Genomic DNA, 10565 nt, shown 5'->3' on the forward strand with positions numbered 1-10565 from the left:
TAATGCCAAAAAAATCACTTGAAAACCAAAGCCGCTATTAATTCATGTTTAGTTAGTTATTGTTGAATGGTGGGTGAGCAACCAAGCTGCTGTCTTGATGCTGAAGAGGAGACCTCACCCCCTCAGCTTCTAATGCACAGACTGGTTCCAAGATGGCGTCTTTTTCCACACGACAGCATCCATAAGTGTAATATTGCACATCACCAACACCAACACACATTCCAGACCATTTTCTTGTCTCTAATCCTCACAAGTACAATTTTCAGATGTGTAATGTTAAGTGCAAAGAAAGGTCTGTAAGAGCTTATGGAGTTTGAACTATTCTGACATCCTTGATAATACTGCAAACGTTCTGTCAGCATTAATGTAACCACGTGTCATATCTTGATGGTGTATTATCGACCAAAGATGGTGTTTTTCTGTGAAGATGTGGAGGTTCCAATATATTTCAGCACCAAAATGGTTACTCTCCCTTTGTTTTGTCTACATACCCTTACATTACCTGATGATGAAAGGTCTGTGCTGTCATTACAGAGTTAATTGGCTGGAACCTCAGACTCCAGTTATGCACTTTTGAGGGTAATTTCAGCCACTTTGCTGAAGTGAGTGTGGAACATGCACAGAGAGGTGATGTTAGGCTTTGCTGAACCGCATTCTGTTTATTCCACCAGAGAGAGAAGACTTTCCTTCTCCTCCATGTTTGGCCTGCTGAGCTTTACTCAACGTGGGCATTAGTATAAACACCAGAGATGATCACAGACTGGAGGCTCTGGGAGGTTTTCTTAACCTCTCCACAAAGGGATGAGTTTGTGACGAGGGGGTCCCTCTTTGCCAACACATTCAGCGAGGCCATTTGTGTAATCAGAGGCCACTGCTGGGTCTGGCAGCGGAGTAATAAAGCAGGCATGGCACAGTGCAACACTGCCCTCTGAGCCAAGAACAACAGGGAGAATCAATCGGCAGAGCTGCAGAGAGAGATCCGAGATCATTCTGCCACAACATCAGGGTGTTAATGTATTCTTCCTGGTGCTTGTCTGATTGGTCCAATTGCACGACTCGCTGCAAAGTAACCCTTTGTTGGGATCAGTCAGCTCCCTGAACTGATTATAAAAACAGATTGCCTGCTGTCACTGGGGGTTCAGAGCAGCAGAAGCATTGCAGCCTGCGCTGTGAGGGCTGAGAGGGTCAGAGAGTCCGGGAGGTCAGCCTGGTGTCTCCTTACACTCTCCACACATACCAGAGAAAACTATAACCTCTATCACAACAAATGCACACACCAGCAGTGCTAAAAGCTCCCCAGGCAGAGCACGAGAGGAAAAATACACCTTTGACACCAAGTGGGAAGTATTACACGTGGACGTAGCACAATTTGCATTAATGCTGTGGAGATTCGGCTCACACGTCCAGCAGGACCGGCTTGAATGACAGCAGAAGCACATTCTTCTCACCACAAATGAATCCCTCGTGGTGTTGTCGGAGTGATCCCACATTTCAGTTGTGACAAACCATTACAACACTCGACAGATCTGAAGGGTTAAGGCCTTCGAATGGACATGACTGTAAAAGGAGGATCCAGATCTTGCAGCTGGCCACAGTCGCTTCAGTGTCAGCTTTGTGGCATGTGTACAACCCATTTCATCACCAGGCCTTTAAACGACACCGTGTCTCCTGACTCTCTGTGTCTGTTTGCTTTCAGTTATTGCAGAGAGACAGTAAACACTAAAGGATGAGTCTTCTTTTTTTTAATTTCTGTTGTGGCCTTAAAGCTCAGGAGGAGTTTGCTGCTGATGCTACACTTGGAAGATCTCCATGAAGAGAGACACGCCAGCACACAAATGTGGCTTTTATAAACAATGATGTCCCAGACTGGTGCTTCATCTCTCCTAAAGTCAAACAACTACAACTGAAAGCACAAATAAATAAATAAAAACATATATTATTCAGTGAAGAGTTGGTTCTCAGTGCCAATTCAAAAACAAACTTTATTAAACATCTGTCAAAGAGTGAAGGGGACAGAATCAGCCTCTTTCTCAGAAAGTTGTCGGGACATCAGCCTTCTCTACTGTATGGACATAAGTATGTGGACACACAACATGTTTCTGGCTCCCTGTACAGCCCATTAAGCATCTGTAAAATCTGATGAAGGGTGACGAGGTCAGGACAGGCGTGAGTTCTTCCTCACTAAACTACTTAAAATTCAAATTTTAGGTTCTGTTTGGACATCTCCAAGCTCCTCACTGTGAAAAGAACCCTGTGTGGTCAACAACATATTTAAAAAAAAAGGCATGTTGGCATTAAAAAATGCTAAAGTCTGAATTATTCTGGTATTTTGTGGTCTCAGAATAAAGTTCAGAAATGTAGAAATGTGTGTGCTGCCCTCACAGTTTACAGCCTGCCTCATGAGCTCAGTGTGTGTGTGTGTGTGTGTGTTGCGTCTTCAGGGTAAGTGTATCTCGGTCTTGGCAGTGAGTGTTGATTAGAAACAGATGGCAGGAGGAGGGGGTGTGTGAGAGAGCGATGTAAAAAATGTAGAGCAGAGGTCTGACTTGGTGGGAAAATGGAAGGATTCAATCTCCACTCATGTCAGCTCTTTACTGAAAACCGAAACGGCCGCATTAGATTGCTGTGAATCACATGTGTAACTGCTGGCAGGGCCCGCGGTGCGATTTGTTGTACATTTACTGTGTTTAGTCCATGTTCGGGTCCAGGCTGTTCCTGACACAACTGACAAGAGGAAGCAACCCGAGGATGAGCAAGCTGTGTGAATTCCTCCTATCAGTGCAATCAATGTGCCAATAATGTCTCATAAATTTAACACCAGCATCACTGTGCTTAAATAGGAAACGGTCAATAATTGACTATTAAGAACGTAACCACAACAATGAAGTAAAAATATATAATTTTCAAAAAATATGAACTGTTATATGAATATAATAATATAATATAATAATAATATGAATAAAAAGACACATTATGTTACTGTAATTTAGCTGTATTCAGCTGTTTAGCATGTAAAACACACACCTTTCTGCTCTTTCATGTCTAATCTGCCACTGAACTTTTAGGCCCCGTTCACACTGGAGAAAGTCATTCCAGCTAGAGTAGGATTGAGCCCAGACAGCCTTTAAACTGGATGCGTTCAGACCTATTTTCAAATCTGGCTAGCACACACTTGTGTCCGCACTCAATCCGGCTTCATCCAGCGTGTTTGCTGTCCTCCAAACCACTAGGTGGCGCCTCGTAATATACAGAGTCTGTTCAGGCTGTGCGTTTTTTTGTCCCGTGTCGCGCCCCGTGAACCGCAAGCAGCACATCGCTAATACCCCGTTCACACTGGGGAAAAAAATGTGGCTTAAGCAGGATTCGGCCGCATCCAGATCAATCCAGATGTGTTTTTTTACCGGCTGTATCCAGTTTGATTTCAATCTGGCTAGATCCACCTCAAATGTGGCTCAGGTGTGAACGCAAATGTGGCGAGCGAATCCGGCTAGTGACATGCTACTTCCGGTTAGCGATGTGCTACTTCAGGTTCACGGGGCGTGACACGGGACAAAAACCGCATGACGCACACGCGGTCCTACCGCAGCGTGAACGGACTCTGTATATTACGAGGCGCCACCTAGTGGTTTGGAGGACAGCAAACATGCTGGATGAAGCCGGATTGAGTGCGGACACAAGTGTGTGCTAGCCAGATTTGAAAATAGGTCTGAACGCATCCAGCTTAAAGGCTGTCTGGGCTCAATCCTACTCTAGCTGGAATGACTTTCTCCAGTGTGAACGGGGCCTAACCGGAAGTAGCATGCCGCTAGCCGGATTTGCTAGCCACATTTGCGATCACACCTGAGCCACATTTGAGCCAATCCGGCTAAATCAAACTGGATACAGCCGGATTCGAGGTGTTCACACTCAGAAAAAAAACATCTGGATAGGCCTGAATCCCCCTTTAGCCAGATTTTTTTCCCCAGTGTGAATGGGGTATTATAAATGTTGCTTGTCTGTGTAGCAGACTCACACAGGCAGGCCTCCCTCCTCCTCACCTCAAACCATAGTGACCTACAGCCTCACTTCCTGTTTTGAGGTCTGCCAGGATCAGCTCAACAGGATGGGCTTCCACGCCTGACGGAGGAGGAGAGCCACCTCCATCCAGTCATCCGGAATAACCTTCTAAACAGATAAATCCTGTCCTGACTGGACAGACAGAGGTCCACTTAAATCATCACACATCAAAAGCTGCAGTTCACACAGTGACCACTAGAGGCTCTAAAAGCTAACCAATCCCATTAGACCTCCATGTTAAAGCTTTTTACAGCCGAAATAAACGTGTTTACAGTCTGATGTTCAGATTTGGATCATGAAACACAACAACCATCATGACTCTAAATTACCCACAGATTACACTCACTTCCTCCTGTTCTGTATCTCCACCAGGCACATCGTTCATTTCTGCTATCATGTTACTGCCCTGGCCTGCAGAAATTCTCAGGTGACAAATTCATTTTTATCTAATTGGTTGGACACAGTGTCCAGATGCTGTCAGCGTGCACACATGAGGACACGGGGATTAGATTGCTTTTCTTTCCTCTGAGACAGGAAGACATCTGAACTCTGGTTTTCACGAAGGACACAGAAAGGACATAACACAAAATAATAAAAAATATTGGTAACTATTGAGACTCAGATAATCATCCCTAGCAGCAATAATCAGTCATGTAAGACTTATCGCAGCAGTTTTTGCCTTCTGAAGACAAAAAGGCGTCAGTCAGTGATCAGTCAGCTCTGAAGCTGAGCTGTCCGACACTGCAGTTACAGCTGCAGACACTCTAGAGGGCAGCGTTGCTCTCAGATTGAAGCAGCTGCAGCAGCGTCTCCCCCACGGCACCTTCCTGGCATGGAGGAAGCCGGCTCTTTTCCTCTTTTGTTTCCCAGTTGCTGCAGGATGGGACCCCTGCCAACCTCTCCCTCTCTCTAAAATGAGAAAAAAAAAACAAAAACGGTGTAGCAGAACAGGGAGATCACAAATCGGCAGGTTTGGCTCTCATATTTAGTGTCACGGCTGTTGCCGCACAGCAATTACAGCTGGGGTCAGTCAACAGGGAGGCATTTTATTTCCTCTCGGGGTGTTGTAGATGGTAAACGCACATTAGGCCTGGCTACTGCTCTGCGTAGAAACGGGAGACGAATGAACTGGCTGGAAGAAAAACTCTGAACGTCTGCTTAGAGTTCTGTGTCTGATTTCTCTGCAATAATCCACGTTTTAGTCACAATTGAAAATCAGTATTAATGACATCATAGTTTTGAATGGATCCTTTGTATGCATATACTTTACATCTGCATTCCAGATCCTAGAGGATGGCTGTACACATTTCCAATCGTCAGGCCCGTCATACTCCACATTCCTGATGCTGTAAGTGAACTTCAGTCCACACACTGAAGAAAATATCCACGTCTGAGCCTCTGATTGTTCCCCTGTGGCATCTGATTTATTGGATAAAAAGGGCGCAGTGGTGATTAAGCTGGACACTTTCTTCAGTGTTCAAGTGCCTCTGACAGCCGTCTCTGACATGTAATGACAAATCCATCCCTCAACGTCGCTCCTGCCTGATCTGTATTCTAACGCACTTCAAGGAGAACAGGAAGAGGTCAAGGTTGACTTGAAATATTGACTGTGGTCATAACATATTCTGCTCTAAAGCATCAGTCGTGCTCAATGGGTGCAACAAACAACATGGTGGATATCATCATCGCCTACACCCAGAGTGATCTGCTGTGTATGTTTGTGCTTCCTGTGTCGGACATGTGAGAGGAGATTTAATCTTTCTGCCTGGAGCGCCCCCGTGACTGACGGGGTCATGGGTGCAAATCAGCCATGCTGATCATAGACACACAACCACTGGCCTCACACACACATACTCACAGAACCACTCACATTTTTCATTTTTCCTGCCAACGCTGCACAAGCGGGGACCATATTTCAGTATTTGCTGTCATAATTGCCAGAGTAGCCGTCAATAGGTGAAGTTAAAACAGCTCTGAACCCCGCTCTGTGTTTTTGTTTGAATCCGTCTGGAACACTTCCAGGTTATTCTATCCGCAGAGCTTATTTTTCAAACGGTGAGAAATGATTCCTTTTCCTCTCAGGGACTGAGGCGCTCCTTCTGACTTTCTGATGCCGGGATTCGTTACAGCGTTACACAACCGCCAGCTCTCGTTAATGTGAGAAACTCACTCTGAGACACAGTGTAGACATCTATGGATGGTTTGGTTTCCTAACAATAGAAGCACATTAAGCAATTTTAACTGTTTGTTTGTTCTACTGGCTGCCTGTGCTGAAGTGAGAACAAATGTAGAGGACACAAATCGAAAAGTTTATAAAGAGACCAAAACTGTTTTTATACTGGGCTGTGAACGCCTTTACTTCTGCTGTAAAGATGAACATCTGTGAGGATTGACTCAGTTTTGGAGCCAGCCTCAAGTGGCCAATTGAGGAACTGCAGGTTTAACAGTTTTTGTTGGCCAGAAGTAAATGGACGCCAAGTGCAACTTTAACTTTTTACTTCTGAATGTGTGAAATCTTAATGCTGCACTGTACTGGATCTGCAGTTTGTGACTGTTTGCATCATTGATTGATTGACTGATTGATTGTTTCTGTTTCTCGACTGTAAGCGCCATTATTATAGTTTATTTCATTAAGTGTATTTTTGTGATTTATGCAGCCTTTTGAGTTTTGAGCCACCTGTGTTGTGGTTGTCATGTGACGTCCGTAGAATGAACCAGGAAGTGTGCTTTGTTTACCTGTGTTAAAATAAATGAGACATGGCGGAGCAACACAGTCGTTTTACCGTCCGTCTCGACATGTAAAACAGTCTCTCAGACTTGGACTCGAGGGCAAAAAAACCTGATCGGGACATCCCTACCATATAGTGTAAGTGACCTGGAGTGACAACAATACGACAATATATGTTAACACGATTTATCACTGTATGTTGTTTTCCACATGCTTAATGGGGAACCTACAAAAATGGAGGCCCGCAGACAGATATATAATGGCTGAGTGTCTATGGTGCACCTCTACTCCACACGCCTCTGTTTGCCGCTCTGCAGGAAGAACAGCGCTCTTCATATAATGGGGTCTCCAAACCCTCAAGGGCTCGGAGTTCATTTTGTGTAGCAATTTGATTAGCCGTAAATCTGATTGTGAATATTCAGAAAGGGCTCTGAGGCATGTTCTGCATAATCACCTATCTTGTCATGGAGTGTGTTTCTAAATTAATGTGTATTTAAACTAATTATCGCGCACAAGGTCACTGGAAACAGCTAACAGGTTGATCCGGCATGTATCAAAGCCAGTGGTGTAAAGTAAGTATTATTTTTCCCCCGCTGTGCTGATCTCCAGAGAAGACAGCTGTAAAATACGGCTCGACATTTTTTTACAGAAGCTGGATTTATGGAAACATTATTCAATTAAGTCTTATTTAAAGCAACAGCGACCTGCGGTGATGGCTCAGCGTTCTCTGCAGTTTGTGTAACACCAACATGAAAATTATACCACACTATAATTCACGAGACATTTTTTCCTCTCTCTGCTCGTCCAAATGGAAAATCCATGCACCTTTAACTCAAAAAATCCCTCTGTCTAATAAATTCCAGTGTGGGTTTGACATTTGAATGATTAAATGCATTCACTTCCTCATATTCTCAAAGCGGTTTTTCAGTTTGAAAAGTAGGGCTGGGGAAAAAAACATCAACATGAGAATACAGAGCTAAACCCAAGCGCTTTGATCCAGTAACCTTTAAAGAAAACATACTCCCACGCAACATGTCTTTGTTCATAATTACTAATGAAACAATCGTACTCCATGCTCTACTTGTGCCAAGGTTTCAGTCTCTTTGTAGGCTTTGGAAACCACCGAAAGGTACGACCAGCTGACACACACACACACACAGCTGTTTCTGGTTAGAACCCCTTGGTCCCTGAGCAAATATTAACCCTGCTTTATGGTGTGACTCAAAATAATAAGGAAGGGAAGTTTCATTCCACAGTTTGATATCCTTCACTGGAAAACAGAACCACCTAACATGTTATGATACTTTGACCTAAATCCTTCGGTGACCACGTTTGTCAATGACACACTGCTTTACTTTAGAAATATCTAATGTTCAATGAGAAGAACAATTTGTAAAATTAATCTTTGTTGTTCCAACCCTCCATGGACCGCCACCTTACTGTGGTGGAGGGGTTTGAGTGCCCAGATGATCCTAGGAGCTATGTTGTCGGGGGCTTAATGCCCCCAGCAGGGTCTCCCAAGGCAAACAGGTCCTGGGTGATGGGCCAGACTAAGAGCGGTCCAAAAACCCCCTTATGAGGCAAGTAAAATCAAGGACCGTGACGTCGCCCGGTATGGCGCAGCCGGGGCCCCACCCTGGAGCCAGGCCCGGGGTTGGGGCTCGAATGCGAGCGCCTGGTGGCCGGGCCTTTCCCCACGGGGCCCGGCCGGGCTTAGCCCGAAGCAGCGACGTGGGGCCGACCTCCCATGGGCCCACCACCGGTGGGAGGAACCGTAAGGGGCCGGTGCAGAGTGGATTGGGTGGCAGTCGAAGGTGGGGGCCTCGGCGACCTGATCACCGGACACAGAAACTGGCTCTGGGGACATGGAATGTCACCTCGCTGGGGGGGAAGGAGCCTGAGCTTGTGCGGGAGGCCGAGCGGTACCGACTAGATATAGTCGGGCTCGCCTCCACGCGCAGCTTGGGTTCTGGAACTCAACTCCTTGAGAGGGGTTGGACTCTCTTCTATTCTGGAGTTGCCCATGGTGAGAGGCGGCGGGCTGGTGTGGGCTTGCTTATAGCCCCACAGCTTAGCTGCCATGTGTTGGAGTTTTCCCCAGTATGTGAGAGGGTCGCCTCCCTGCGCCTCCGGGTTGGGGAGAGGTCTCTCACTGTGGTTTCGGCGTATGCGCCGAACAGCAGTGTAGAGTACTTGACCTTCTTACAGTCTCTGGGAGGGGTGCTGGATGGCACCCCAACCGGGGACTCTGTCATCTTGCTGGGAGACTTCAACGCCCACGTGGGCAGTGACAGTAACACCTGGAGAGGCGTGATTGGGAGGAACGGCCTCCCCGATCTGAACCCGAGTGGTGTTTTGTTATTGGACTTCTGTGCTGGGCATGGTTTGTCCATAACGAACACCATGTTCGAGCACAAGGTTGTCCATCGGTGCACCTGGCACCAGGACACCCTAGGCCGGAGGTCGATGATCGATTTTGTAATCGTGTCAGCCGACCTTCGACCTTGTGTTTTGGACACTCGGGTGAAGAGAGGGGCTGAGCTGTCAACTGATCACTACCTGGTGGTGAGTTGGATCCGTTGGCGGGGGAAGAGGCTGGACGGGCCCGGCAGGCCCAAACGTACTGTGCGGGTCTGCTGGGAGCGTTTGGCCGAACCCTCCGCTAGGGAGATCTTCAACTCCCACCTCCGGGAGAGCTTCACCCAGATTCCGAGGGAGGCTGGAGACATTGAGTCGGAGTGGACTATGTTTTCCACCTCCATTGTCGATGCAGCTGTCCGAAGCTGCGGCCGCAAGGCCTCTGGTGCCTGTCGTGGCGGCAATCCCCGGACCCGGTGGTGGACACCGGAGGTCAGGGATGCCGTCAAGCTGAAGAAGGAGTCCTATCGGGCCTGGTTGGCTTGTGGGACTCCTGAAGCAGCTGATGGGTATCGGCAGGCCAAGCGTGCTGCAGCAAGGGCAGTTGTAGAGGCAAAAACTCGGGCCTGGGAGGAGTTCGGGGAGGCCATGGAGGAGGACTATCGGTCAGCCTCAAAGAGATTCTGGCAAACCGTCCGGCGCCTCAGGAGGGGGAAGCAGTACTCTGCCAACACTGTATTCAGTGGAGGTGGGGAGCTGTTGACCTCGACTGAGGGGGTGGTTGGACGGTGGAAAGAGTACTTTGAGGGCCTCCTCAATCCCACCAACACGCCTTCCATTATGGAAGCGGAGGCTGATGACTCAGTGGTGGACTCGTTCATCACCTGTGCTGAAGTTGCCGAGGTAGTCAAAAAGCTCCCCGGCGGCAAGGCACCGGGGGTGGATGAGATTCGCCCTGGGTACCTTAAGTCTCTGGATGTTGTGGGGCTGTCTTGGTTGACACGCCTCTGCAACATCGCGTGGCAATCGGGGGCAGTGCCGCTGGACTGGCAGACCGGGGTGGTGGTCCCTCTTTTTAAAAAGGGGGACCGGAGGGTGTGCTCCAACTACAGGGGGATCACACTCCTCAGCCTCCCTGGGAAGGTCTACGCCAGGGTACTGGAGAGGAGAATTAGGCCTATAGTCGAACCTCAGATTAAGGAGGAGCAATGTGGTTTTCGTCCTGGCCGCGGAACACTGGACCAGCTCTATACCCTCCGCAGGGTGCTGGAGGGTTCATGGGAGTTCGCCCAACCAGTCCACATGTGTTTTGTGGACTTGGAGAAGGCGTTCGACCGTGTCCCTCGCGGCATCTTGTGGGAGGTGCTCTGGGAGTATGGGGTCCGTGGCCCTCTGCTGAGGGCCGTTAGGTCCCTGTATGGCC

Source organism: Parambassis ranga, chromosome 24, assembly GCF_900634625.1.
Source record: "Parambassis ranga chromosome 24, fParRan2.1, whole genome shotgun sequence".
Classification (NCBI taxonomy): domain Eukaryota; kingdom Metazoa; phylum Chordata; class Actinopteri; family Ambassidae; genus Parambassis; species Parambassis ranga.